The sequence below is a fragment of the Rosa rugosa genome, chromosome 2, assembly GCF_958449725.1.
Source record: "Rosa rugosa chromosome 2, drRosRugo1.1, whole genome shotgun sequence".
NCBI lineage: Eukaryota > Viridiplantae > Streptophyta > Magnoliopsida > Rosales > Rosaceae > Rosa > Rosa rugosa.
Window position 1 is genome coordinate 23046053 of NC_084821.1, and position 6774 is coordinate 23052826.

Consider the following 6774-nt stretch of genomic DNA (forward strand, 5'->3'; position numbering starts at 1 on the left):
GACTTATACATTGCATTTAAATTGTTGAGGTCCATTCTAAAGCAACCATGAAGCGAAGATGAATTTGGAGAAACCAACCGCTTGATGGAGATATTGTAATGTTTTATTGTGGTTGTAAAAAATCCAGCCAATTTAGTTCTCGTTTCGAATTCGATCAACTAGGTCAAACTTAGTTACTCTTACAAACCTATATTTATATATCATACACTCCAAAGAGCAACCTCTATAAATTCAAATAAAATGAAAAAATCGACCGGTGGATGTGATTATTACAATAAATTATGAGTGTGGTAAAAAATTTAGCCAATTTCACCATATTTTGCGAATCCGATCGAATTGGTCAACCGTTGTCACTTGTTTTTTAGAATATATATGCACATATTTTATATAGAAGTATGAGAACTTCCACACACACATATATCTATATATATATAAACATACACATACACGTGTGTGTGTGTGTGTCTATATATATATATATATATATATATATATATATATATATATATATATATATATATATATATATATATATATATATAAACACACACACACACACACATATATATATATATAATAGTTTACGGGCTTTTACGGGCCGGGCCTAGCGGCCTTTTACAGGTCGGGCCTAGCGGGCTTTTGGCGGGCCGGGCCTGGTTTTTGCGGGCTTTTTGGCGGGCCTCCATCGGCCCACCGAGGCGGGCTTTTGTGGGCTTTTTGACGGGCCGGGCCGGGCTTTTGGCCCTCAGGGCCGGCGGGCCTCCATCGGTCCACTTGATCCGCGGGCTTTTTGATGAGGCCTATCACTATCAACTAAGCACTCAAGTTCTACTCGACTCATTCCTACAAGTAAATGGGAGGTATTATTAATTAATTCGAAAATATATCTCATATTCTTTAGAGTATTTGTATTTAGGTAGAATGATAATCTTTTCATTCTAATATTTTTTTCTAGATGTATTGCTTTACATCTTTAGAGTACTATTTCGAATCATGCATATATGTGTAATAAATAAAATCGAATAAATTCAATCCTTAAGAATAAAATCTGAATTTTATTAATAAGTCAATGATAATCAAATCAAGGTCTTGTTCAGAAACCTAATTCATCAAGCCATTATTTAAATAAACCATTATTTAAATAAACTTTAAGACCAAGCAATAGTCTAATTAAAAATGAGGTATTATGCCTTCACAACTGTTTTTGGAAAATAAAATAAATAAAGCAGATTTGTCAAAATCTGGAGCATCCATTGACTGAGCAAGTTCCTTGTTGCCATTGAAGTCTGCAATTGTGAGGTTGACGTCTGGGTTATGGCCTCCTTCTTCCATATAGTGAGCCTCTTGTTCTTTAGACTCCCTATATCTCTTGTAAGTGGCTGCTACTCTGTTGCTTGCTTGGTAGTTCTTGTACCAATGCCCAATGACTCCACACCTATAGCAGGGTTCATTGTCAACTCTTTCCTGTTTGACTGAAGGGTTCTTAGGTGCCTTCACCTTGTTTCCATGACGACTAGGGCCAGCACCACCATCTTTGCGCCATACATTGGGAGGGCCTCCATGGCCCATACCACGACCCCCCACATCCCTTTCCACGTGGTGCATTGTTGCCACATGGGTAGGGATCAGCACATCCAACCCCCATTGCATTGGGGTTATTTCCATCTTTCAGTTTTCCATAATTAGTCTCGGGAATTTTCTTTGTCCCAACGGGCCTGACATTGTTCCTTAAAAGAACCTCATTATGCCTCTCAGCCACTTGTAGAAGGTTGATTAGCTTATTGAAGGTTGTGATTCTTTTGTTGTCATACTCTAGCCTATACTGGTTCGCTAGTATAAGTGCTGAAGTAGGAAAAGTGGAAAGAGTTTTCTGGATCATATCATCTTCTATGAGTTTCCTTTCACATAAATTGAGACGTGCCTTTAGGGCAACATGTCCAAGCTGCACCTCACCAGCTTAAGCTCGTTACAGTGCCGCGAGTCTCTAAAACATAAATCGAACGATCGATTTACATCCTAGAGAATCACTAGGCATTTTGTTTGAAAACTTCCTGTCTAAACACAGCGGAAGCTACAAATATTTTTGAGATGAAAACCTGAGTTACTAAACTCTATTTCGTTCGTCCAGAACTTGGATAAGGATCAGACGAAGTATGAATTTCAATGAAAGAGAATTCAACTAAATTTAACACGAGGCTATATAACAACAAGCTCCGAAACACGAAGTTCGAGAAAGAGAGTTTAAAATAAAATCCAAATGATGATTTACCGAGTTTCGCACACCCAGCTCCGCCCGCTACTGTCCAGTCACCAATGCACAGTACCTGCATTCATACTGTTGTAGGGGTGAGCTTTCATCCTCGCTGCTCAATAGGAACTCTAACTCGACTAGGTTTGAAAACCGATAAATAAATTATTGAGGCCTCAGTATGAAAACATGCTTAAACCAAACATTTAAAAAGAACGACAAACTTTAATGTTTTTCAACTTGAAAACTGATGCATGATGCTTAAATAAATACGGCGCCAAATCCAAGTTTTACCTGTTGGCTGGTCCCATAGACCCACTACACGACCTTACCTCAATTTAAGTTATCACCAGGTAAGCGTAGCGAGAGCGTCCACTACCTAGCTACACACATGGATCGGGTCGTCATTGCGATCGCTCACCGTCTGACCGGTGTAGCTAACTCTCGGGAGGTTTAGGGAATCGAACCCAAGGAAGTCAGTGCCTCTTTCGCTCTCAAGCCATCACAGTTCTCATACGGTTTGGTCAGTATGCATTGCATTTTAACTTAACCAAGCCACACTATGTAACATGCATCATATTGAAAACAACTAAGGAAGTAAAAACACGCATCGAGGAGAGTTCCTAATCCCTCCCTGGATTTCGATGCTTTCTCTCACGTATTCCGAGAGTCGCAAACCTTCTGTTCCTCGGGTAACTGGAGTCCTGAGTTCCGACATTTCAGCCGTTAATCATCCATTGAACAATTATATGAATTCTTGACAATTAATAAATTGTCCAACCAACTTTTCCCGGTTTGACCAGGAGTTTACCAAGGTTGACTACCCTTTCCTGGTTTGACCAGGATTGGCCGCTTTGACCATTGTTTGACCGACATTTCTTAATTTGACCAATATTGACAAGTTCAATAATTAACCCGAATTAAGTGCACCCAATTACTAAGGCCACCCAATATATAATAATCCCTTTTCTTTACTTATCATCACTTCACGTAGCACTCAAGCAACGAAAGCTACGTTCAATTCTCAATTCCACCAATAAATAAGTTCACTTTACTTAAAGATTGTGTCGCATAGTAATTCTACGGACACCCAATATTTTTCCAACATATATTTTCGACTCAATATGGGTAGACCTGATTTACTCTGGACACCCATAATTAAACTTGATCCCTCCCAAACCTTTCACAATCATCCAATTCTCATCAACACAACCATTCATAATTTAATTTTTGTACCTTTGTCTCGTAACTAACAATAGCCACAATCAAACATAACAACACAACAACCCATTATGCACAAGCAAACCAAACCACACAGCCAACCCAAATCCTCAACTTTCAGGGATTAATATCCGATTATCACCAAGTACCAAAGTTTGAGTCAAGGTCGGGATTTTACCTCGGAAAATCAGAATTCCACTTCAATCACCCAAACTCAGCTTCTTGAGCTCACTGTAGAAACTGGAATGGTGATGAACATCAGGTTCTCGGGCTACAATCCAGAAAGCTTCTCAATTCCTCGTCTACAGGTGAAATCGAGGTGGAAGCCAAGCCCAGGATAGCCGGAAAAGCTACCAGCGTCGAAGAACACAGCAAGGCCGAAACCACCAAATTCGAGAATCATCAAAATCCGATCAAAACGAAAAACTAAATACACAGGCTCGTAGAGAATGACGAGGGGATGAATTTCCATACCACATATAAGCCAATCGGTGGCCGGAGTCACCGGAAATTGCAGAAGTTACCGGAAAGAGCTCGGGCTTCTCGTCGTCGATTCTCCGTCCCAGCTCAGTGCATGGATAATTCGAGGCTACTGGGATGTAGGCGACGCAGAGACGAACGAGATTGGGCCTGTGCACCGTCGTGGGGTGGCCGGACGGTGGCGCAACGGCCGGGTTTCCTTCTCAGGTCGGTGGCGTCCGGGTCAGAGCTCCCAGCTCTCTCTCTCTCTCGTGTTTTCTGCTTCAATCTCTGTCCTTGATCTGATCAAGGGCTTTATATACCTCAACCTAATTTGTAATCAAGGGCCAGGATGAAGCGGTGGATAGATCAACGGCCAGGATTGCACCGCAGAAAATCCTATTTCTTTAATTTATTTTTCTAAAATTCCACAACTTCGGAAAATAGCTATAAATAGCTCGGGTATCCGGAAAATTCCCCGAAAATTTTAATGAACTCGTCATGATGTGTACTTTATTATCCAACTCCTAAATTGAGGATTTCACTTTATGAAAATTTCTGAAAATATTCTCGAGCACCTTGACATTTATCGAGATCGTTGAATAATTTAGCGTACGATCTCCATTAATCTCGATACATTTTTCCGGGGCTTACAGTAGGCTAGGATTAATATGTCGCCTCAGAAACATTAATGCACTTGCTTTCACCCTTTTAGACGGTACATCGTCTTTGGGGTTGGTAATGGTGGCAGTGTAATGTTTTGCCACAAAGGCAGTTTCTACATCGGAAACCCAACGATGGTACTTAAGTCCTTCTGAGTCCAAAATGTCAAATTCAGGTCGAGTTGGATCAGCCATCTACATAAACAAGAGAGAAGATATATAAATTACGCAGTCATAAGGACATCCACGTGCATGAATTATTTTCCAAGAATATGAATTAGATTTCAAGACCAAGATTCGTAATGGTCACATTTCGATGTTATGTGAAGATGCTTTATCACGGTAAGTATGTATTTATATGCGCATGAATTTTCATTATCATGGCAAAACGTAATTTATATGTAGCATTCTAAATAAAACAATTATAATATAAAGGCATATGATAGCTAAATTAAAAGCTATTGATTTTCCTTATTCTCTTGCAAATATGTCAATCGTAGTATAGAGAAATAAGGGTCTCCCGGAGAGGATTAAGTTAAACTAAGTGCTTCAACAAAAGTCACAAAAACGTGACTGCAGCTCCTACTGAACAGCAGTCGAAAAATAAACTAAAAACCTAACCAAAACAGCCTAGAAAAATACGAAAATTTACAGAGGCGTACTAGACACACAAGGAGTCCAGCACACAAAATTTGGTGAATTTCGGAGTTGATTTGCTATGGAAATAAAATACAGAAAAACAGATAACAGAAAGAAAAACGAAATTGAAGCAGATTTGAAGTTGGTTGATGTCAAGATAATGAAACTAGCTAGGAAGGAAGTATCCACCCCCAACAATCACACACAACACACTTTGTCCAATTTGCTACCAATTAACTTAGTTGAAGACGCTCAGATTGGCTCGGTACGCTTGAACACAACCTATTACCCTTTCTTACTTTGTACGCTAGGCAGGAAGTGCTCTACACCTAGACTATTCCCAAGCAATGCAACCTAAAGGTACGTTTATTAGATTAAACATGCAGAGATCATTAAGTTTGAAAAGAGTTTGAGCAATCACTAGGCATCGCAAATAACTTAGAGTCTTGCTAAACCTAGGGTTTTGTTTACTTGCTAGTGAAAACTACCAATTACTTCTCTAGATAATTTGAGGGATCCAACTATTGATCCAGGCATCAAACAATCAAAGTATTAGAACCCTAGCATGCATACTAAGTAGGCCTCCAAAGCACACAAACATAGAATTCATCAATGAGAAATCGGTAAACAAAACCTCAACTTTATTAATTGGAAAATAAATTGAATGTCAAAGCATGTTATGGATCATGTCTAGGGGCTTCAACTGCCCCCTAACTACTGGAAATTTAGTCACACATAATTGGAATCAAAAACACCAAAATCATGAAAAGGGAGGAAGAAGAAAGGAGCTGCTGCAGATTGATCTCCTTTTATATGCTTAGAGGTTAGGAAATCCAAAACCTAAAAGATTTAGGGTTCAAGTGCTTAGGTGGAGTTTTCCTATTGGCTCCTGAACTTGATGACTTATTCTAACCATTCACATCGTGCCATTTGTCCATCATAAGTCGGAATATGAAGCACAAACTCGTCCTCGGGCTTCTCGGTGTGATTTGGGCCTCGAAACATAAATTCCCGTCCAACCTCAGATTCACGCGCAGCCTGACCTTCTTGTACTAAATCGGCCATAACTTCCTCTAGAAAAATGATATTGATGAGCCGTAAAAAGATTCGGAAACTAGACATCCGAGGCTATCCATCAATATAAAGATCATCATCTGGATCGTTCTGAGCTGGTCTCAGTGCTCTGTCGAAGTTAACTGATCTGCACAGGCAGATTTCTCGATTTTACTTTTCAATCCCTCTTTTACTTCTTTTCTTCTTCTTTACTCCAAGATACCTATAAAACAAATAAACAAAGTAAATAACTAGAAAATACACTAAACTAACAATAAAAGTATGGAGATTAACGCTATTAACATCGCATAAATATGCTCTTATCAGCATACATAGGGTAATTATATAAGCGTAAATAAGAATCACAAAACATGCTCAAAATTTCATAAATAATATATAACAAAATATATATGGCATGTATAAACAATAGCATAATTAAAACATGTTTAAACATAATTATGTAAAATTCACAAGACATGCTTGAAAATTTAC

General features: G+C 39.0%; 1 long non-coding RNA gene across 1 annotated transcript; it reads right to left on the bottom strand.

The window, feature by feature from the left end:
- Positions 1–3333: 3333 nt before the first annotated feature.
- On the bottom strand, positions 3334–4308 carry LOC133732276 (uncharacterized). Its single transcript, XR_009857025.1, has 2 exons — positions 3944–4308; positions 3334–3819 (listed from the first exon to the last, which is right to left on the bottom strand). It is a non-coding gene; the product is annotated as an uncharacterized LOC133732276 (long non-coding RNA).
- Positions 4309–6774: the final 2466 nt, after the last annotated feature.